The 21,920-nt window shown below is 54.6% G+C and overlaps 12 non-coding genes across 12 annotated transcripts; all 12 read left to right on the top strand.

The window, feature by feature from the left end:
* Positions 1-283: 283 nt before the first annotated feature.
* LOC130706974 (small nucleolar RNA SNORD116) lies at positions 284-376 on the top strand. Its single transcript, XR_009007005.1, has one exon. It is a non-coding gene; the product is annotated as a small nucleolar RNA SNORD116 (small nucleolar RNA).
* Positions 377-764: 388 nt separating this feature from the next.
* On the top strand, positions 765-856 carry LOC130706961 (small nucleolar RNA SNORD116). Its single transcript, XR_009006992.1, has one exon. It is a non-coding gene; the product is annotated as a small nucleolar RNA SNORD116 (small nucleolar RNA).
* A 2,409-nt stretch (positions 857-3,265) lies between these two features.
* Positions 3,266-3,357, top strand: LOC130706952 (small nucleolar RNA SNORD116). Its single transcript, XR_009006983.1, has one exon. It is a non-coding gene; the product is annotated as a small nucleolar RNA SNORD116 (small nucleolar RNA).
* A 2,447-nt stretch (positions 3,358-5,804) lies between these two features.
* LOC130706973 (small nucleolar RNA SNORD116) lies at positions 5,805-5,897 on the top strand. Its single transcript, XR_009007004.1, has one exon. It is a non-coding gene; the product is annotated as a small nucleolar RNA SNORD116 (small nucleolar RNA).
* A 388-nt stretch (positions 5,898-6,285) lies between these two features.
* On the top strand, positions 6,286-6,377 carry LOC130706960 (small nucleolar RNA SNORD116). The gene has a single exon (XR_009006991.1). It is a non-coding gene; the product is annotated as a small nucleolar RNA SNORD116 (small nucleolar RNA).
* Positions 6,378-8,786: 2,409 nt separating this feature from the next.
* On the top strand, positions 8,787-8,878 carry LOC130706947 (small nucleolar RNA SNORD116). The gene has a single exon (XR_009006977.1). It is a non-coding gene; the product is annotated as a small nucleolar RNA SNORD116 (small nucleolar RNA).
* Positions 8,879-11,325: 2,447 nt separating this feature from the next.
* LOC130706972 (small nucleolar RNA SNORD116) lies at positions 11,326-11,418 on the top strand. Its single transcript, XR_009007003.1, has one exon. It is a non-coding gene; the product is annotated as a small nucleolar RNA SNORD116 (small nucleolar RNA).
* Positions 11,419-11,806: 388 nt separating this feature from the next.
* LOC130706962 (small nucleolar RNA SNORD116) lies at positions 11,807-11,898 on the top strand. Its single transcript, XR_009006993.1, has one exon. It is a non-coding gene; the product is annotated as a small nucleolar RNA SNORD116 (small nucleolar RNA).
* A 2,409-nt stretch (positions 11,899-14,307) lies between these two features.
* On the top strand, positions 14,308-14,399 carry LOC130706951 (small nucleolar RNA SNORD116). Its single transcript, XR_009006981.1, has one exon. It is a non-coding gene; the product is annotated as a small nucleolar RNA SNORD116 (small nucleolar RNA).
* Positions 14,400-16,846: 2,447 nt separating this feature from the next.
* On the top strand, positions 16,847-16,939 carry LOC130706971 (small nucleolar RNA SNORD116). Its single transcript, XR_009007002.1, has one exon. It is a non-coding gene; the product is annotated as a small nucleolar RNA SNORD116 (small nucleolar RNA).
* A 388-nt stretch (positions 16,940-17,327) lies between these two features.
* LOC130706959 (small nucleolar RNA SNORD116) lies at positions 17,328-17,419 on the top strand. The gene has a single exon (XR_009006990.1). It is a non-coding gene; the product is annotated as a small nucleolar RNA SNORD116 (small nucleolar RNA).
* A 2,409-nt stretch (positions 17,420-19,828) lies between these two features.
* Positions 19,829-19,920, top strand: LOC130706950 (small nucleolar RNA SNORD116). Its single transcript, XR_009006980.1, has one exon. It is a non-coding gene; the product is annotated as a small nucleolar RNA SNORD116 (small nucleolar RNA).
* Positions 19,921-21,920: the final 2,000 nt, after the last annotated feature.

Here is a 21,920-nt window from a genome sequence, read left to right as displayed (position 1 = left end):
GTTTTGGCGTGAAGTCCTTTAGTATCCTAGTAGCAACCTTGTGGTGGTGAGCGGAATTTCTTTGCAGAAACCTAGATGTTTGGCCACGGGGACTTGTGCACTGAGACTACACCCTCACCTTCTTGGCTCTTCCAGGGGCACCCCAGATATGATGCCATGATCCTTAGATCCATTTGCAGCCCCGTGGGTCGGCTCTGGCCGCTCCTGACTGCTGACATGCTTGAGATCGGTGGCTGCCCCGTGGTGGAGCCTGCGACTTTGAACGTGCAGCCTTTGAGCAGGTGGATTGATGATGACTCCCATAAATGCACTGCTTGGAACTCTGAACAAATGAATGGGTCTCAGGTTTCTCCGCGGTCATGTCACTGACGGGCCCGGGGGCGAAAATAGAAGGCGCCAGGGCAAGTAACCCAGTTGCTGCAAGGGTTTGCCCTGCCCGTTTGGGCATTGGAATATCTCCAATGCCAATAGATTTCTGTGTGATCGAAGGGCATCGCCTCTGGCTGGACAAGGTTCCTGGTAGAAACCTTGTGGGGGTAAACGGAACTTCTTTGAAGAAACATAGATGTTTGGCCACGGAGACTTGTGCCGCGAGACTACACCGTCACATTCTGAGCTCTTCCTGGGGCAGCCGAGCTCCGATGCCCTGAGACTTGGGTGCACTTCCTTCCCCGTGGCTCGAGTCTGGCCGCTCCCTACTGCTGAGAGGATTGAGCTTGCTGACAGTCCGCGACTTTGCATGTCCAGCCTTTGAGCAGGAGCGTGGATCAGTGATGACTCCCATAAATGCATTCCTTGGAAATCTAAACAAAATGAATGAGCAATACCTACCGTCTTCTCATCCTAACTGAGATCCAGCACGTGGCTCCTAAAGGAAAATTAGGAAGAGGTCCATGTTGCATTTGCTACTGTGGGCGTGCGCAGCAACATTGTTCAAGTTGAGGGTGGCGGGCTCCTCGTGCAGAAAGAGCCATGTGGAAAGGAGCCTGGGATGTCCATCTACATGGGAGGGCTAAGGACAACTTGACGTCTCTGGGCACCTGAGTCTAGCCAGAACTGCTATCCCCTGCCGCGGTCAGCGTGCAGGTGCGAAAGGAAGCGTGAGCCACTGGTACTCCTCTGGCTTGCCATTGAGATCTACAGGCCACCCTCAAGCTCAGGCCGTTGCCTTGTTCCCGCAAGGAAACAGAAGTCTCTGCACTCAGCGTCAGAGAAGGAGTCCTGGCCAGGCCAGGCCTCTATGTCCTGTTCAGCTTGGGAGGTGGGATATAGTTTAGGTTTGCCCTGATGGTCGGGGGAAATGAAATGGGCCACTGTCCCCGGGATTTGGGCGACGCTGATGGCACCTCCTTGGGTTGTGTCCTGCTTGTGTGTTGTGTGTGGAGAGGTTGGAAAATGCCTTAGGCAAATCCAGGGGATATCAAGCTACTTAGGTGAGGGGTGGATTCGTTTGGATCCTGGTGGAGAGAGGAAGGCAAGGCGAGCGGGAAATACACGTGAGAGTGTTGGCTAAGCCCACAGGCTTACTGTTGGGTGGATAGATGGTCGGTGGACATAGGGTTCCCGGAACTCTTTTGGGATATCTTCAGGAGCATTTGGAGTCCCGTGTAGAGAAGGAATACAGGTGCACATTCGTGGACCATGCCAACCTTTTCCTCTCCTTTCTCAATGTGCTTCACGGCGGATCCTTGTTCCAGCGAATGGTGCCTTCACGGCACAGGATGGTGTCTTCTCACTGGGACCGATTTGGAGCCGTTGGGATGTTTTGTCCCTGTGTGGCCTCATTGCCCCTATGTTGAGGATGTTAAGGTGTTCCTTAGGACAGCCCAGCGTCCTTGCTATACCAGGTCGGCATAGCATTCCCTGAGGTTTGGCGCTCTTCCCGGAGGTCTTTGGGCCCAACCATGCAGAAAGAAGGGAGTTGGCTGCCAAGGAAACGCTACAGGTTTAAGGGCTGGAGTGAATGTGTGCTGCCGGGGTCATTTTGTCCTGCCACCTTCTGCTGCTGTGAGCCTGTGATCTCCAGCGTGCATGGCTTCAAGCCAGAGAAGTCATGCCGGTTCAAGGGTGCAGGATGTTGGATGCGTTCTCTCATTGCACGGCTGTGGGTGACACGTTGGTTCTGGAGGACCTGGGTCTCATGGTTTCTCCAAGGTCTTGTCCTTGAAGGGAAGAATGCAAATGTGCAATGTGCTACAGTAAGTTACCCATTGCTGCAAGGGTTTGGCCCGCCACTTTGGGCATTGGAATGGCTCCCTTGCCATTAGCTTTGGTTGCGTTCCTAGGGAAGTTCCTCTGACTTCGCAGGAGATGAGGAAGTATACCTGCTGGTGAGTCTCCCTTGATCAGTCCAGGGGTTCCTCAGGTGCCCTTTTTCATGGGTCCCTACGCGCCGCTTTTGATGGAGGACGTCATATTCGGCCAAGGGCCCTTCCCTTATGGAAGACCTCTCCCCTTGAGAGCATGTCCACTGTGTTTAATCATAAGTGCCAAAGGCGTGTTTGTTCCCATAGAGGGCACTTGCTCTTAGGCTGAGGGGGCCCTGTTGTCCTGAGGGTGTCTCAGGGGAACAGGAAGACATCCTTTTGCTGTGATGGAGGGCAGATGGCTCAGGAGAGGAATTTCATGGTCCGAGAACAGGGGGTTCTTGGTCAGCGGCACTCTTTGTCCTGATGGCCGCACGCTCTGAAGGCACCTGTGACACAATGCTTTCACGTTTGGTTGTGGACACACAGGCAAGATGGACAGCAAATGAAATGTTGAGGAGAGATAGAACACACATCGCTGGGTGGTATCGCCCTTTCCCTCGGTGCGCACGGGCACCCTCCTCAAGCATGTGTGTGTTCTCTCACCCCGAGCCAGGTGGAATGCCAGGGAAGGAATGCCAGCAGCAGCCTGGGGCCATCCGTATAATCCCTGATACCCGTTGAAGTGAGGACGGTGTGGCAAGGCGAGGCCAGGCGAAGGAGTCTCGGAGGGGTGTTGGCGTGCATTCCATGAGGATCCTGCTTTAACCCTTGTTGCAGTAAGCAACACTTCTTTGCTAAACCTAAAGGTTTGGCGACAGGAACGTGTGCACCGGGGCTACACCCTCACCTTCTGGTCTTTTCTCGGGGAACACGAGCTTTGATGCCCTGAGAACTGGCTGCATTTCCTGACCCATGGCTCGGCTCTGGCCACTTCTGTACGCTGATATGATTCAGCTCGCTGGCCGTCCCGTGGTGGAATCTGCAACTTTGCATGTCCACCGTTCGAGCATGTGCTTGGATCGATGATGACTCCCACAAATGCATTCCTTGGAAATCTGAACAAAATGAGTGAGAAATCCCTACCGTCTCCTCGTTGGAACTGAGGTCCAGCACGTGGCTCCCAAAAGGAAAGTAGGGAGAGGTTCACGTTGCATTTGCGGTCGTGGGTGTCCACAGCCACGTTGTTCAAGTTGAGGGTTGTGGTCATCTCATGGGGAGAAGAGCCATTGGGAAAGGAGCCTGGGATGCCAATGCAGGTGGGAAGGCTTGGGACAGCGTGCCGTCTCTGGGTTCCTTGATCTAGCCAGGACTGCTGTCCCCTGCCACGGTTTAGGATGCAGGTAGGAGAGGAAGCATGAGCCATTGATGGTTCTGCCGCCTGCACTTGTTTTCTACAGGCTGCCCCCACCTGCTGGTCATTGCCTTGTGGCCTCAAAGAAACTGACGTTTGTAGGCTCAGGGTCAGAAGAGGATTCCAGGCCTAGGGCAGGCTTCTTTGTCATGTTCTGCGTGGGAGACCAGATGCAGTTTAGGTTTCTCCTGATGAGGGGAGAAATCAAATGGGTCACTGTTCCTGGGAGTTTGGCCAATCTGATGGCTCCTCCTCAGGTTGTGTCCTGCTTGTGCGTGCTGTGTGAAGGAGCTGAAAAATGCCTTAGTCAGACTTGGTCATGGCAAGCTTCTTTGGTGAGGGTTGGCTCTGGCATCTTGCCGTGACACGTTGGGATCCTGGTGGAGAGAGAGTAAGGCAAGGCGTGTGAAAGAGACACGTGAGATGGCTGGCTAAGCCCACCGGTTTATTGGTGGGTGGATACATCGACGGTGGCCATGGGGTTCCCAGAACACATTTGGGATTCCCTCAGGAGCATCTGGAGGCACGTGTAGGGAGGGAATACGGGAGCACAGTTGTGGACTGTCCCGCCTCTTTCCTCTCCTTGGTCGATTTGCTTCATGGCGGGTCCTTGTGCCAGTGAATGGTTGCCTTCATGGCACAGTATGGTGTCTTCTCATGGGGGCCGATTTGGAGGCCTTGGGGTGTTTTGTCCCTGTCTGGCCACGTTCCCCCTGTGTTGAAGATGTGAAGGTGTTCCTGAGGACAGCCAAGCATCGTTTCTATACCTGGCCGTCATAGCGTTCCCTGAGGATTGGAGCTGTACCCGGAGGTCATTGGGCGCAACCATGCAGAGACAAGGGAGTCGGCTGCCAAGGAAAGGCTACAGGTTTAAGGGCAGGAGAGGATGTGTGGTGTGGGTGTCATTTTTCCTGCCACCGCTGGTACACCGAGACTGTGGTATCCGGCGAGCCTGGCCAAAGGGGAGACAAGTCATACCAGTTCAAGTGTCTAGGCTGTTGTCTGGGTTTTGTCGTTGCATGGCTGTGGGTAACAAGTGGCTTGTAGAGGACCTGGGCCCCAGGGTTTCCCCAATGTCACGTCACTGATGGGCCCAGAGTGTGAAAGTACCAGACACCACTGCAAGTTACACAATTGCTGCAAGGGTTTGCCCCGCCACATTGGGCGTCAGAATGATTCCCATGCCATTAGCTTTGTGTGTGGGCCAAGGGTAGGTTGCCAGTCTTGGCAGCAGGCCAGGAAGTATGGCTGCAGGTGAATCTCCATTGTTCAGTCCAGGAGTTCCTCTGGTGCGTTTTGTCACCGGTCCCTACAAGCTGCTTTTGTTGGAGGTCGTCCCATTTGGCCAAGGGCCGTTCCCTTGTGGAAGATCTCAGGGATCACATTTCCCCTTGAGGGTGAGTCCATTGTGTGGAAGCGTATGCACCAGGATTGGTTTGGTTCTCCAGAGGGCAGTGGCTCTTCCGCTGAGTAATCCCAGTTCCCCTGAGGGTGTCTCAGCGGTTCAGGATGACATCCCTATGCTGTGTCGGCGGGGAGGTGGCTCAGGCGGGGAAGTTCAAGGCCCATACCAGGGGGTTGATGGACGGCCCTGCTCTTTGTGCTGATGCCCGTGTGCTCTGAAGGCATCTGTGCCACGATGCATTCACGTTTGGCTGTGGACACACAGACATGATGGGCTGCAAATTAAATGTTGAGGGGAGATATAGTGCACATCGCTGGGCGGTATCACCCTTTGCCTCTGTGTGCCCCTTCACTTTTCTCAAACATCCCTGTGTTCTGTCACCCTGAGGCAGGTGGTGGAGTGCCAGGGAACAAACACCTGCAGCAGCATGTGGCCCTCTGTATAGTCCGTGACACCTGGCGAGGTGAGGACAGTGTGGCAAGGTGAGGCAAGGCGAGGCGAAAGAGTGTCAGAGTGGTTTTGGCGTGAAGTCCTTTAGTATCCTAGTAGCAACCTTGTGGTGGTGAGCGGAATTTCTTTGCAGAAACCTAGATGTTTGGCCACGGGGACTTGTGCACTGAGACTACACCCTCACCTTCTTGGCTCTTCCAGGGGCACCCCAGATATGATGCCATGATCCTTAGATCCATTTGCAGCCCCGTGGGTCGGCTCTGGCCGCTCCTGACTGCTGACATGCTTGAGATCGGTGGCTGCCCCGTGGTGGAGCCTGCGACTTTGAACGTGCAGCCTTTGAGCAGGTGGATTGATGATGACTCCCATAAATGCACTGCTTGGAACTCTGAACAAATGAATGGGTCTCAGGTTTCTCCGCGGTCATGTCACTGACGGGCCCGGGGGCGAAAATACAAGGCGCCAGGGCAAGTAACCCAGTTGCTGCAAGGATTTGCCCTGCCAGTTTGGGCATTGGAATATCTCCAATGCCAATAGATTTCTGTGTGATCGAAGGGCATCGCCTCTGGCTGGACAAGGTTCCTGGTAGAAACCTTGTGGGGGTAAACGGAACTTCTTTGAAGAAACATAGATGTTTGGCCACGGAGACTTGTGCCGCGAGACTACACCGTCACATTCTGAGCTCTTCCTGGGGCACCCGAGCTCCGATGCCCTGAGACTTGGGTGCACTTCCTGCCCCGTGGCTCGAGTCTGGCCGCTCCCTACTGCTGAGAGGATTGAGCTTGCTGACAGTCCGCGACTTTGCACGTCCAGCCTTTGAGCAAGAGCGTGGATCAGTGATGACTCCCATAAATGCATTCCTTGGAAATCTAAACAAAATGAATGAGCAATACCTACCGTCTTCTCATCCTAACTGAGATCCAGCACGTGGCTCCTAAAGGAAAATTAGGAAGAGGTCCATGTTGCATTTGCTACTGTGGGCGTGCGCAGCAACATTGTTCAAGTTGAGGGTGGCGGGCTCCTCGTGCAGAAAGAGCCATGTGGAAAGGAGCCTGGGATGTCCATCTACATGGGAGGGCTAAGGACAACTTGACGTCTCTGGGCACCTGAGTCTAGCCAGAACTGCTATCCCCTGCCGCGGTCAGCGTGCAGGTGCGAAAGGAAGCGTGAGCCACTGGTACTCCTCTGGCTTGCCATTGAGATCTACAGGCCACCCTCAAGCTCAGGCCGTTGCCTTGTTCCCGCAAGGAAACAGAAGTCTCTGCACTCAGCGTCAGAGAAGGAGTCCTGGCCAGGCCAGGCCTCTATGTCCTGTTCAGCTTGGGAGGTGGGATATAGTTTAGGTTTGCCCTGATGGTCGGGGGAAATGAAATGGGCCACTGTCCCCGGGATTTGGGCGACGCTGATGGCACCTCCTTGGGTTGTGTCCTGCTTGTGTGTTGTGTGTGGAGAGGTTGGAAAATGCCTTAGGCAAATCCAGGGGATATCAAGCTACTTAGGTGAGGGGTGGATTCGTTTGGATCCTGGTGGAGAGAGGAAGGCAAGGCGAGCGGGAAATACACGTGAGAGTGTTGGCTAAGCCCACAGGCTTACTGTTGGGTGGATAGATGGTCGGTGGACATAGGGTTCCCGGAACTCTTTTGGGATATCTTCAGGAGCATTTGGAGTCCCGTGTAGAGAAGGAATACAGGTGCACATTCGTGGACCATGCCAACCTTTTCCTCTCCTTTCTCAATGTGCTTCACGGCGGATCCTTGTTCCAGCGAATGGTGCCTTCACGGCACAGGATGGTGTCTTCTCACTGGGACCGATTTGGAGCCGTTGGGATGTTTTGTCCCTGTGTGGCCTCATTGCCCCTATGTTGAGGATGTTAAGGTGTTCCTTAGGACAGCCCAGCGTCCTTGCTATACCAGGTCGGCATAGCATTCCCTGAGGTTTGGCGCTCTTCCCGGAGGTCTTTGGGCCCAACCATGCAGAAAGAAGGGAGTTGGCTGCCAAGGAAACGCTACAGGTTTAAGGGCTGGAGTGAATGTGTGCTGCCGGGGTCATTTTGTCCTGCCACCTTCTGCTGCTGTGAGCCTGTGATCTCCAGCGGGCATGGCTTCAAGCCAGAGAAGTCACGCCGGTTCAAGGGTGTAGGATGTTGGATGCGTTCTCTCATTGCACGGCTGTGGGTGACACGTTGGTTCTGGAGGACCTGGGTCTCATGGTTTCTCCAAGGTCTTGTCCTTGAAGGGAAGAATGCAAATGTGCAAGGTGCTACGGTAAGTTACCCATTGCTGCAAGGGTTTGGCCCGCCACTTTGGGCATTGGAATGGCTCCCTTGCCATTAGCTTTGGTTGCGTTCCTAGGGAAGTTCCTCTGACTTGGCAGGAGATGAGGAAGTATACCTGCTGGTGAGTCTCCCTTGATCAGTCCAGGGGTTCCTCAGGTGCCCTTTTTCATGGGTCCCTACGCGCCGCTTTTGATGGAGGACGTCATATTCGGCCAAGGGCCCTTCCCTTATGGAAGACCTCTCCCCTTGAGAGCATGTCCACTGTGTTTAATCATAAGTGCCAAAGGCGTGTTTGTTCCCATAGAGGGCACTTGCTCTTAGGCTGAGGGGGCCCTGTTGTCCTGAGGGTGTCTCAGGGGAACAGGAAGACATCCTTTTGCTATGATGGAGGGCAGATGGCTCAGGAGAGGAATTTCATGGTCCGAGAACAGGGGGTTCTTGGTCAGCGGCACTCTTTGTCCTGATGGCCGCATGCTCTGAAGGCACCTGTGACACAATGCTTTCACGTTTGGCTGTGGACACACAGGCAAGATGGACAGCAAATGAAATGTTGAGGAGAGATAGAACACACATCGCTGGGTGGTATCGCCCTTTCCCTCGGTGCGCACGGGCACCCTCCTCAAGCTTGTGTGTGTTCTCTCACCCCGAGCCAGGTGGAATGCCAGGGAAGGAATGCCAGCAGCAGCCTGGGGCCATCCGTATAATCCCTGATACCCGTTGAAGTGAGGACGGTGTGGCAAGGCGAGGCCAGGCGAAGGAGTCTCGGAGGGGTGTTGGCGTGCATTCCATGAGGATCCTGCTTTAACCCTTGTTGCGGTAAGCGACACTTCTTTGCTAAACCTAAAGGTTTGGCGACAGGAACGTGTGCACCGGGGCTACACCCTCACCTTCTGGTCTTTTCTCGGGGAACACGAGCTTTGATGCCCTGAGAACTGGCTGCATTTCCTGACCCATGGCTCGGCTCTGGCCACTTCTGTACGCTGATATGATTCAGCTCGCTGGCCGTCCCGTGGTGGAATCTGCAACTTTGCATGTCCACCGTTCGAGCATGTGCTTGGATCGATGATGACTCCCACAAATGCATTCCTTGGAAATCTGAACAAAATGAGTGAGAAATCCCTACCGTCTCCTCATTGGAACTGAGGTCCAGCACGTGGCTCCCAAAAGGAAAGTAGGGAGAGGTTCACGTTGCATTTGCGGTCGTGGGTGTCCACAGCCACGTTGTTCAAGTTGAGGGTTGTGGTCATCTCATGGGGAGAAGAGCCATTGGGAAAGGAGCCTGGGATGCCAATGCAGGTGGGAAGGCTTGGGACAGCGTGCCGTCTCTGGGTTCCTTAATCTAGCCAGGACTGCTGTCCCCTGCCACGGTTCAGCATGCAGGTAGGAGAGGAAGCGTGAGCCATTGCTGGTTCTGCCGCCTGCACTTGGGTTCTACAGGCTGCCCCCACCTGCTGGTCATTGCCTTGTGGCCTCAAAGAAACTGACGTTTGTAGGCTCAGGGTCAGAAGAGGATTCCAGGCCTAGGGCAGGCTTCTTTGTCATGTTCTGCGTGGGAGACCAGATGCAGTTTAGGTTTCTCCTGATGAGGGGAGAAATCAAATGGGTCACTGTTCCTGGGAGTTTGGCCAATCTGATGGCTCCTCCTCGGGTTGTGTCCTGCTTGTGCGTGCTGTGTGAAGGGGCTGAAAAATGCCTTAGTTAGACTTGGTCACGGCAAGCTTCTTTGGTGAGGGGTGGCTCTGGCATCTTGCCGTGACACGTTGGGATCCCGGTGGAGAGAGAGTAAGGCAAGGCGAGTGAAAGAGACACGTGAGATGGCTGGCTAAGCCCACAGGTTTACTGGTGGGTGGATACATCGACGGTGGCCATGGGGTTCCCAGAACACATTTGGGATTCCCTCAGGAGCATCTGGAGGCACGTGTAGGGAGGGAATACGGGAGCACAGTTGTGGACTGTCCCGCCTCTTTCCTCTCCTTGGTCGATTTGCTTCATGGCGGGTCCTTGTGCCAGTGAATGTTTGCCTTCATGGCACAGTATGGTGTCTTCTCATGGGGGCCAATTTGGAGGCCTTGGGGTGTTTTTTCCCTGTCTGGCCACGTTCCCCCTGTGTTGAAGATGTGAAGGTGTTCCTGAGGACAGCCAAGCATCGTTTCTATACCTGACCCTCATAGCGTTCCCTGAGGATTGGAGCTGTACCCGGAGGTCATTGGGCGCAACCATGCAGAAACAAGGGAGTCGGCTGCCAAGGAAAGGCTACAGGTTTAAGGTCAGGAGAGGATGTGTGGTGTGGGTGTCATTTTTCCTGCCACCGCTGGTACACCGAAACTGTGGTATCCGGCGAGCCTGGCCAAAGGGGAGACAAGTCATACCAGTTCAAGTGTCTAGGCTGTTGTCTGGGTTCTGTCGTTGCATGGCTGTGGGTAACAAGTGGCTTGTAGAGGACCTGGGCCCCAGGGTTTCCCCAATGTCACGTCACTGATGGGCCCAGAGTGTGAAAGTACCAGACACCACTGCAAGTTACACAATTGCTGCAAGGGTTTGCCCCGCCACATTGGGCGTCGGAATGATTCCCATGCCATTAGCTTTGTGTGTGGGCCAAGGGTAGGTTGCCAGTCTTGGCAGCAGGCCAGGAAGTATGGCTGCAGGTGAATCTCCATTGTTCAGTCCAGGAGTTCCTCTGGTGCGTTTTGTCACCGGTCCCTACAAGCTGCTTTTGTTGGAGGTCGTCCCATTTGGCCAAGGGCCGTTCCCTTGTGGAAGATCTCAGGGATCACATTTCCCCTTGAGGGTGAGTCCATTGTGTGGAAGCGTATGCACCAGGATTGGTTTGGTTCTCCAGAGGGCAGTGGCTCTTCCGCTGAGTAATCCCAGTTCCCCTGAGGGTGTCTCAGCGGTTCAGGATGACATCCCTATGCTGTGTCGGCGGGGAGGTGGCTCAGGCGGGGAAGTTCAAGGCCCATACCAGGGGGTTGATGGACGGCCCTGCTCTTTGTGCTGATGCCCGTGTGCTCTGAAGGCATCTGTGCCACGATGCATTCACGTTTGGCTGTGGACACACAGACATGATGGGCTGCAAATTAAATGTTGAGGGGAGATATAGTGCACATCGCTGGGCGGTATCACCCTTTGCCTCTGTGTGCCCCTTCACTTTTCTCAAACATCCCTGTGTTCTGTCACCCTGAGGCAGGTGGTGGAGTGCCAGGGAACAAACACCTGCAGCAGCATGTGGCCCTCTGTATACTCCGTGACACCTAGGGAGGTGAGGACAGTGTGGCAAGGTGAGGCAAGGTGAGGCGAAAGAGTGTCAGAGTGGTTTTGGCGTGAAGTCCTTTAGTATCCTAGTAGGAACCTTGTGGTGGTGAGCGGAATTTCTTTGCAGAAACCTAGATGTTTGGCCACGGGGACTTGTGCACTGAGACTACACCCTCACCTTCTTGGCTCTTCCAGGGGCACCCCAGATATGATGCCATGATCCTTAGATCCATTTGCAGCCCCGTGGGTCGGCTCTGGCCGCTCCTGACTGCTGACATGCTTGAGATCGGTGGCTGCCCCGTGGTGGAGCCTGCGACTTTGAACGTGCAGCCTTTGAGCAGGTGGATTGATGATGACTCCCATAAATGCACTGCTTGGAACTCTGAACAAATGAATGGGTCTCAGGTTTCTCCGCGGTCATGTCACTGACGGGCCCGGGGGCGAAAATAGAAGGCGCCAGGGCAAGTAACCCAGTTGCTGCAAGGGTTTGCCCTGCCAGTTTGGGCATTGGAATATCTCCAATGCCAATAGCTTTCTGTGTGATCGAAGGGCATCGCCTCTGGCTCGACAAGGTTCCTGGTAGAAACCTTGTGGGGGTAAACGGAACTTCTTTGAAGAAACATAGATGTTTGGCCACGGAGACTTGTGCCGCGCGACTACACCGTCACATTCTGTGCTCTTCCTGGGGCACCCGAGCTCCGATGCCCTGAGACTTGGGTGCACTTCCTGCCCCGTGGCTCGAGTCTGGCCGCTCCCTACTGCTGAGAGGATTGAGATTGCTGACAGTCCGCGACTTTGCATGTCCAGCCTTTGAGCAGGAGCGTGGATCAGTGATGACTCCCATAAATGCATTCCTTGGAAATCTAAACAAAATGAATGAGCAATACCTACCGTCTTCTCATCCTAACTGATATCCAGCACGTGGCTCCCAAAGGAAAATTAGGAAGAGGTCCATGTTGCATTTGCTACTGTGGGCGTGCGCAGCAACATTGTTCAAGTTGAGGGTGGCGGGCTTCTCGTGCAGAAAGAGCCATGTGGAAAGGAGCCTGGGATGTCCATCTACATGGGAGGGCTAAGGACAACTTGACGTCTCTGGGCACCTGAGTCTAGCCAGAACTGCTATCCCCTGCCGCGGTCAGCGTGCGGGTGCGAAAGGAAGCGTGAGCCACTGGTACTCCTCTGGCTTGCCATTGAGATCTACAGGCCACCCTCAAGCTCAGGCCGTTGCCTTGTTCCCGCAAGGAAACAGAAGTCTCTGCACTCAGGGTCAGAGAAGGAGTCCTGGCCAGGCCAGGCCTCTATGTCCTGTTCAGCTTGGGAGGTGGGATATAGTTTAGGTTTGCCCTGATGGTCGGGGGAAATGAAATGGGCCACTGTCCCCGGGATTTGGGCGACGCTGATGGCGCCTCCTTGGGTTGTGTCCTGCTTGTGTGTTGTGTGGGGAGAGGTTGGAAAATGCCTTAGGCAAATCCAGGGGATATCAAGCTACTTAGGTGAGGGGTGGATTCGTTTGGATCCTGGTGGAGAGAGGAAGGCAAGGCGAGCGGGAAATACACGTGAGAGTGTTGGCTAAGCCCACAGGCTTACTGTTGGGTGGATAGATGGTCGGTGGACATAGGGTTCCCGGAACTCTTTTGGGATATCTTCAGGAGCATTTGGAGTCCCGTGTAGAGAAGGAATACAGGTGCACATTCGTGGACCATGCCAACCTTTTCCTCTCCTTTCTCAATGTGCTTCACGGCGGATCCTTGTTCCAGCGAATGTTGCCTTCACGGCACAGGATGGTGTCTTCTCACTGGGACCGATTTGGAGCCGTTGGGATGTTTTGTCCCTGTGTGGCCTCATTGCCCCTATGTTGAGGATGTTAAGGTGTTCCTTAGGACAGCCCAGCGTCCTTGCTATACCAGGTCGGCATAGCATTCCCTGAGGTTTGGCGCTCTTCCCGGAGGTCTTTGGGCCCAACCATGCAGAAAGAAGGGAGTTGGCTGCCAAGGAAACGCTACAGGTTTAAGGGCTGGAGTGAATGTGTGCTGCCGGGGTCATTTTGTCCTGCCACCTTCTGCTGCTGTGAGCCTGTGATCTCCAGCGTGCATGGCTTCAAGCCAGAGAAGTCACGCCGGTTCAAGGGTGCAGGATGTTGGATGCGTTCTCTCATTGCACGGCTGTGGGTGACACGTTGGTTCTGGAGGACCTGGGTCTCATGGTTTCTCCAAGGTCTTGTCCTTGAAGGGAAGAATGCAAATGTGCAAGGTGCTACAGTAAGTTACCCATTGCTGCAAGGGTTTGGCCCGCCACTTTGGGCATTGGAATGGCTCCCTTGCCATTAGCTTTGGTTGCGTTCCTAGGGAAGTTCCTCTGACTTCACAGGAGATGAGGAAGTATACCTGCTGGTGAGTCTCCCTTGATCAGTCCAGGGGTTCCTCAGGTGCCCTTTTTCATGGGTCCCTACGCGCCGCTTTTGATGGAGGACGTCATATTCGGCCAAGGGCCCTTCCCTTATGGAAGACCTCTCCCCTTGAGAGCATGTCCACTGTGTTTAATCATAAGTGCCAAAGGCGTGTTTGTTCCCATAGAGGGCACTTGCTCTTAGGCTGAGGGGGCCCTGTTGTCCTGAGGGTGTCTCAGGGGAACAGGAAGACATCCTTTTGCTGTGATGGAGGGCAGATGGCTCAGGAGAGGAATTTCATGGTCCGAGAACAGGGGGTTCTTGGTCAGCGGCACTCTTTGTCCTGATGGCCGCACGCTCTGAAGGCACCTGTGACACAATGCTTTCACGTTTGGCTGTGGACACACAGGCAAGATGGACAGCAAATGAAATGTTGAGGAGAGATAGAACACACATCGCTGGGTGGTATCGCCCTTTCCCTCGGTGCGCACGGGCACCCTCCTCAAGCATGTGTGTGTTCTCTCACCCCGAGCCAGGTGGAATGCCAGGGAAGGAATGCCAGCAGCAGCCTGGGGCCATCCGTATAATCCCTGATACCCGTTGAAGTGAGGACGGTGTGGCAAGGCGAGGCCAGGCGAAGGAGTCTCGGAGGGGTGTTGGCGTGCATTCCATGAGGATCCTGCTTTAACCCTTGTTGCGGTAAGCGACACTTCTTTGCTAAACCTAAAGGTTTGGCGACAGGAACGTGTGCACCGGGGCTACACCCTCACCTTCTGGTCTTTTCTCGGGGAACACGAGCTTTGATGCCCTGAGAACTGGCTGCATTTCCTGACCCATGGCTCGGCTCTGGCCACTTCTGTACGCTGATATGATTCAGCTCGCTGGCCGTCCCGTGGTGGAATCTGCAACTTTGCATGTCCACCGTTCGAGCATGTGCTTGGATCGATGATGACTCCCACAAATGCATTCCTTGGAAATCTGAACAAAATGAGTGAGAAATCCCTACCGTCTCCTCGTTGGAACTGAGGTCCAGCACGTGGCTCCCAAAAGGAAAGTAGGGAGAGGTTCACGTTGCATTTGCGGTCGTGGGTGTCCACAGCCACGTTGTTCAAGTTGAGGGTTGTGGTCATCTCATGGGGAGAAGAGCCATTGGGAAAGGAGCCTGGGATGCCAATGCAGGTGGGAAGGCTTGGGACAGCGTGCCGTCTCTGGGTTCCTTGATCTAGCCAGGACTGCTGTCCCCTGCCACGGTTTAGGATGCAGGTAGGAGAGGAAGCATGAGCCATTGATGGTTCTGCCGCCTGCACTTGTTTTCTACAGGCTGCCCCCACCTGCTGGTCATTGCCTTGTGGCCTCAAAGAAACTGACGTTTGTAGGCTCAGGGTCAGAAGAGGATTCCAGGCCTAGGGCAGGCTTCTTTGTCATGTTCTGCGTGGGAGACCAGATGCAGTTTAGGTTTCTCCTGATGAGGGGAGAAATCAAATGGGTCACTGTTCCTGGGAGTTTGGCCAATCTGATGGCTCCTCCTCAGGTTGTGTCCTGCTTGTGCGTGCTGTGTGAAGGGGCTGAAAAATGCCTTAGTCAGACTTGGTCACGGCAAGCTTCTTTGGTGAGGGGTGGCTCTGGCATCTTGCCGTGACACGTTGGGATCCTGGTGGAGAGAGAGTAAGGCAAGGCGGGTGAAAGAGACACGTGAGATGGCTGGCTAAGCCCACCGGTTTATTGGTGGGTGGATACATCGACGGTGGCCATGGGGTTCCCAGAACACATTTGGGATTCCCTCAGGAGCATCTGGAGGCACGTGTAGGGAGGGAATACAGGAGCACAGTTGTGGACTGTCCCGCCTCTTTCCTCTCCTTGGTCGATTTGCTTCATGGCGGGTCCTTGTGCCAGTGAATGGTTGCCTTCATGGCACAGTATGGTGTCTTCTCATGGGGGCCGATTTGGAGGCCTTGGGGTGTTTTGTCCCTGTCTGGCCACGTTCCCCCTGTGTTGAAGATGTGAAGGTGTTCCTGAGGACAGCCAAGCATCGTTTCTATACCTGGCCCTCATAGCGTTCCCTGAGGATTGGAGCTGTACCCGGAGGTCATTGGGCGCAACCATGCAGAGACAAGGGAGTCGGCTGCCAAGGAAAGGCTACAGGTTTAAGGGCAGGAGAGGATGTGTGGTGTGGGTGTCATTTTTCCTGCCACCGCTGGTACACCGAGACTGTGGTATCCGGCGAGCCTGGCCAAAGGGGAGACAAGTCATACCAGTTCAAGTGTCTAGGCTGTTGTCTGGGTTCTGTCGTTGCATGGCTGTGGGTAACAAGTGGCTTGTAGAGGACCTGGGCCCCAGGGTTTCCCCAATGTCACGTCACTGATGGGCCCAGAGTGTGAAAGTACCAGACACCACTGCAAGTTACACAATTGCTGCAAGGGTTTGCCCCGCCACATTGGGCGTCAGAATGATTCCCATGCCATTAGCTTTGTGTGTGGGCCAAGGGTAGGTTGCCAGTCTTGGCAGCAGGCCAGGAAGTATGGCTGCAGGTGAATCTCCATTGTTCAGTCCAGGAGTTCCTCTGGTGCGTTTTGTCACCGGTCCCTACAAGCTGCTTTTGTTGGAGGTCGTCCCATTTGGCCAAGGGCCGTTCCCTTGTGGAAGATCTCAGGGATCACATTTCCCCTTGAGGGTGAGTCCATTGTGTGGAAGCGTATGCACCAGGATTGGTTTGGTTCTCCAGAGGGCAGTGGCTCTTCCGCTGAGTAATCCCAGTTCCCCTGAGGGTGTCTCAGCGGTTCAGGATGACATCCCTATGCTGTGTCGGCGGGGAGGTGGCTCAGGCGGGGAAGTTCAAGGCCCATACCAGGGGGTTGATGGACGGCCCTGCTCTTTGTGCTGATGCCCGTGTGCTCTGAAGGCATCTGTGCCACGATGCATTCACGTTTGGCTGTGGACACACAGACATGATGGGCTGCAAATTAAATGTTGAGGGGAGATATAGTGCACATCGCTGGGCGGTATCACCCTTTGCCTCTGTGTGCCCCTTCACTTTTCTCAAACATCCCTGTGTTCTGTCACCCTGAGGCAGGTGGTGGAGTGCCAGGGAACAAACACCTGCAGCAGCATGTGGCCCTCTGTATAGTCCGTGACACCTGGCGAGGTGAGGACAGTGTGGCAAGGTGAGGCAAGGCGAGGCGAAAGAGTGTCAGAGTGGTTTTGGCGTGAAGTCCTTTAGTATCCTAGTAGCAACCTTGTGGTGGTGAGCGGAATTTCTTTGCAGAAACCTAGATGTTTGGCCACGGGGACTTGTGCACTGAGACTACACCCTCACCTTCTTGGCTCTTCCAGGGGCACCCCAGATATGATGCCATGATCCTTAGATCCATTTGCAGCCCCGTGGGTCGGCTCTGGCCGCTCCTGACTGCTGACATGCTTGAGATCGGTGGCTGCCCCGTGGTGGAGCCTGCGACTTTGAACGTGCAGCCTTTGAGCAGGTGGATTGATGATGACTCCCATAAATGCACTGCTTGGAACTCTGAACAAATGAATGGGTCTCAGGTTTCTCCGCGGTCATGTCACTGACGGGCCCGGGGGCGAAAATAGAAGGTGCCAGGGCAAGTAACCCAGTTGCTGCAAGGGTTTGCCCTGCCAGTTTGGGCATTGGAATATCTCCAATGCCAATAGATTTCTGTGTGATCGAAGGGCATCGCCTCTGGCTGGACAAGGTTCCTGGTAGAAACCTTGTGGGGGTAAACGGAACTTCTTTGAAGAAACATAGATGTTTGGCCACGGAGACTTGTGCCGCGAGACTACACCGTCACATTCTGAGCTCTTCCTGGGGCAGCCGAGCTCCGATGCCCTGAGACTTGGGTGCACTTCCTGCCCCGTGGCTCGAGTCTGGCCGCTCCCTACTGCTGAGAGGATTGAGCTTGCTGACAGTCCGCGACTTTGCATGTCCAGCCTTTGAGCAGGAGCGTGGATCAGTGATGACTCCCATAAATGCATTCCTTGGAAATCTAAACAAAATGAATGAGCAATACCTACCGTCTTCTCATCCTAACTGAGATCCAGCACGTGGCTCCTAAAGGAAAATTAGGAAGAGGTCCATGTTGCATTTGCTACTGTGGGCGTGCGCAGCAACATTGTTCAAGTTGAGGGTGGCGGGCTCCTCGTGCAGAAAGAGCCATGTGGAAAGGAGCCTGGGATGTCCATCTACATGGGAGGGCTAAGGACAACTTGACGTCTCTGGGCACCTGAGTCTAGCCAGAACTGCTATCCCCTGCCGTGGTCAGCGTGCGGGTGCGAAAGGAAGCGTGAGCCACTGGTACTCCTCTGGCTTGCCATTGAGGTCTACAGGCCACCCTCAAGCTCAGGCCGTTGCCTTGTTCCCGCAAGGAAACAGAAGTCTCTGCACTCAGGGTCAGAGAAGGAGTCCTGGCCAGGCCAGGCCTCTATGTCCTGTTCAGCTTGGGAGGTGGGATATAGTTTAGGTTTGCCCTGATGGTCGGGGGAAATGAAATGGGCCACTGTCCCCGGGATTTGGGCGACGCTGATGGCGCCTCCTTGGGTTGTGTCCTGCTTGTGTGTTGTGTGGGGAGAGGTTGGAAAATGCCTTAGGCAAATCCAGGGGATATCAAGCTACTTAGGTGAGGGGTGGATTCGTTTGGATCCTGGTGGAGAGAGGAAGGCAAGGCGAGCGGGAAATACACGTGAGAGTGTTGGCTAAGCCCACAGGCTTACTGTTGGGTGGATAGATGGTCGGTGGACATAGGGTTCCCGGAACTCTTTTGGGATATCTTCAGGAGCATTTGGAGTCCCGTGTAGAGAAGGAATACAGGTGCACATTCGTGGACCATGCCAACCTTTTCCTCTCCTTTCTCAATTGCTTCACGGCGGATCCTTGTTCCAGCGAATGGTGCCTTCACGGCACAGGATGGTGTCTTCTCACTGGGACCGATTTGGAGCCGTTGGGATGTTTTGTCCCTGTGTGGCCTCATTGCCCCTATGTTGAGGATGTTAAGGTGTTCCTTAGGACAGCCCAGCGTCACTGCTATACCAGGTCGGCATAGCATTCCCTGAGGTTTGGCGCTCTTCCCGGAGGTCTTTGGGCCCAACCATGCAGAAAGAAGGGAGTTGGCTGCCAAGGAAACGCTACAGGTTTAAGGGCTGGAGTGAATGTGTGCTGCCGGGGTCATTTTGTCCTGCCACCTTCTGCTGCTGTGAGCCTGTGATCTCCAGCGGGCATGGCTTCAAGCCAGAGAAGTCACGCCGGTTCAAGGGTGCAGGATGTTGGATGCGTTCTCTCATTGCACGGCTGTGGGTGACACGTTGGTTCTGGAGGACCTGGGTCTCATGGTTTCTCCAAGGTCTTGTCCTTGAAGGGAAGAATGCAAATGTGCAAGGTGCTACGGTAAGTTACCCAGTTGCTGCAAGGGTTTGGCCCGCCACTTTGGGCATTGGAATGGCTCCCTTGCCATTAGCTTTGGTTGCGGTCCTAGGGAAGTTCCTCTGACTTGGCAGGAGATGAGGAAGTATACCTGCTGGTGAGTCTCCCTTGATCAGTCCAGGGGTTCCTCAGGTGCCCTTTTTCATGGGTCCCTACGCGCCGCTTTTGATGGTGGACGTCATATTCGGCCAAAGGCCCTTCCCTTATGGAAGATCTCTCCCCTTGAGAGCGTGTCCACTGTGTTTAATCATAAGTGCCAAAGGCGTGTTTGTTCCCATAGAGGGCACTTGCTCTTAGGCTGAGGGGGCCCTGTTGTCCTGAGGGTGTCTCAGGGGAACAGGAAGACATCCTTTTGCTATGATGGAGGGCAGATGGCTCAGGAGAGGAATTTCATGGTCCGAGAACAGGGGGTTCTTGGTCAGCGGCACTCTTTGTCCTGATGGCCGCACGCTCTGAAGCCGCCTGTGACACAATGCTTTCACGTTTGGCTGTGGACACACAGGCAAGATGGACAGCAAATGAAATGTTGAGGAGAGATAGAACACACATCGCTGGGTGGTTTCGCCCTTTCCCTCGGTGCGCACGTGCACCCTCCTCAAGCATGTGTGTGTTCTCTCACCCCGAGCCAGGTGGAATGCCAGGGAAGGAATGCCAGCAGCAGCCTGGGGCCATCCGTATAATCCCTGATACCCGTTGAAGTGAGGACGGTGTGGCAAGGCGAGGCCAGGCGAAGGAGTCTCGGAGGGGTGTTGGCGTGCATTCCATGAGGATCCTGCTTTAACCCTTGTTGCGGTAAGCGACACTTCTTTGCTAAACCTAAAGGTTTGGCGACAGGAACGTGTGCACCGGGGCTACACCCTCACCTTCTGGTCTTTTCTCGGGGAACACGAGCTTTGATGCCCTGAGAACTGGCTGCATTTCCTGACCCATGGCTCGGCTCTGGCCACTTCTGTACGCTGATATGATTCAGCTCGCTGGCCGTCCCGTGGTGGAATCTGCAACTTTGCATGTCCACCGTTCGAGCATGTGCTTGGATCGATGATGACTCCCACAAATGCATTCCTTGGAAATCTGAACAAAATGAGTGAGAAATCCCTACCGTCTCCTCGTTGGAACTGAGGTCCAGCACGTGGCTCCCAAAAGGAAAGTAGGGAGAGGTTCACGTTGCATTTGCGGTCGTGGGTGTCCACAGCCACGTTGTTCAAGTTGAGGGTTGTGGTCATCTCATGGGGAGAAGAGCCATTGGGAAAGGAGCCTGGGATGCCAATGCAGGTGGGAAGGCTTGGGACAGCGTGCCGTCTCTGGGTTCCTTGATCTAGCCAGGACTGCTGTCCCCTGCCACGGTTTAGGATGCAGGTAGGAGAGGAAGCATGAGCCATTGATGGTTCTGCCGCCTGCACTTGTTTTCTACAGGCTGCCCCCACCTGCTGGTCATTGCCTTGTGGCCTCAAAGAAACTGACGTTTGTAGGCTCAGGGTCAGAAGAGGATTCCAGGCCTAGGGCAGGCTTCTTTGTCATGTTCTGCGTGGGAGACCAGATGCAGTTTAGGTTTCTCCTGATGAGGGGAGAAATCAAATGGGTCACTGTTCCTGGGAGTTTGGCCAATCTGATGGCTCCTCCTCAGGTTGTGTCCTGCTTGTGCGTGCTGTGTGAAGGGGCTGAAAAATGCCTTAGTCAGACTTGGTCACGGCAAGCTTCTTTGGTGAGGGGTGGCTCTGGCATCTTGCCGTGACACGTTGGGATCCTGGTGGAGAGAGAGTAAGGCAAGGCGTGTGAAAGAGACACGTGAGATGGCTGGCTAAGCCCACCGGTTTATTGGTGGGTGGATACATCGACGGTGGCCATGGGGTTCCCAGAACACATTTGGGATTCCCTCAGGAGCATCTGGAGGCACGTGTAGGGAGGGAATACGGGAGCACAGTTGTGGACTGTCCCGCCTCTTTCCTCTCCTTGGTCGATTTGCTTCATGGCGGGTCCTTGTGCCAGTGAATGGTTGCCTTCATGGCACAGTATGGTGTCTTCTCATGGGGGCCGATTTGGAGGCCTTGGGGTGTTTTGTCCCTGTCTGGCCACGTTCCCCCTGTGTTGAAGATGTGAAGGTGTTCCTGAGGACAGCCAAGCATCGTTTCTATACCTGGCCCTCATAGCGTTCCCTGAGGATTGGAGCTGTACCCGGAGGTCATTGGGCGCAACCATGCAGAGACAAGGGAGTCGGCTGCCAAGGAAAGGCTACAGGTTTAAGGGCAGGAGAGGATGTGTGGTGTGGGTGTCATTTTTCCTGCCACCGCTGGTACACCGAGACTGTGGTATCCGGCGAGCCTGGCCAAAGGGGAGACAAGTCATACCAGTTCAAGTGTCTAGGCTGTTGTCTGGGTTCTGTCGTTGCATGGCTGTGGGTAACAAGTGGCTTGTAGAGGACCTGGGCCCCAGGGTTTCCCCAATGTCACGTCACTGATGGGCCCAGAGTGTGAAAGTACCAGACACCACTGCAAGTTACACAATTGCTGCAAGGGTTTGCCCCGCCACATTGGGCGTCAGAATGATTCCCATGCCATTAGCTTTGTGTGTGGGCCAAGGGTAGGTTGCCAGTCTTGGCAGCAGGCCAGGAAGTATGGCTGCAGGTGAATCTCCATTGTTCAGTCCAGGAGTTCCTCTGGTGCGTTTTGTCACCGGTCCCTACAAGCTGCTTTTGTTGGAGGTCGTCCCATTTGGCCAAGGGCCGTTCCCTTGTGGAAGATCTCAGGGATCACATTTCCCCTTGAGGGTGAGTCCATTGTGTGGAAGCGTATGCACCAGGATTGGTTTGGTTCTCCAGAGGGCAGTGGCTCTTCCGCTGAGTAATCCCAGTTCCCCTGAGGGTGTCTCAGCGGTTCAGGATGACATCCCTATGCTGTGTCGGCGGGGAGGTGGCTCAGGCGGGGAAGTTCAAGGCCCATACCAGGGGGTTGATGGACGGCCCTGCTCTTTGTGCTGATGCCCGTGTGCTCTGAAGGCATCTGTGCCACGATGCATTCACGTTTGGCTGTGGACACACAGACATGATGGGCTGCAAATTAAATGTTGAGGGGAGATATAGTGCACATCGCTGGGCGGTATCACCCTTTGCCTCTGTGTGCCCCTTCAC

This window comes from Balaenoptera acutorostrata, unplaced genomic scaffold (assembly GCF_949987535.1).
Source record: "Balaenoptera acutorostrata unplaced genomic scaffold, mBalAcu1.1 scaffold_1214, whole genome shotgun sequence".
NCBI classification, from domain to species: domain Eukaryota; kingdom Metazoa; phylum Chordata; class Mammalia; order Artiodactyla; family Balaenopteridae; genus Balaenoptera; species Balaenoptera acutorostrata.
The sequence above is the reverse complement of the archived record's forward strand: the minus strand, read 5'-3'. Positions and strand labels throughout refer to the sequence as shown.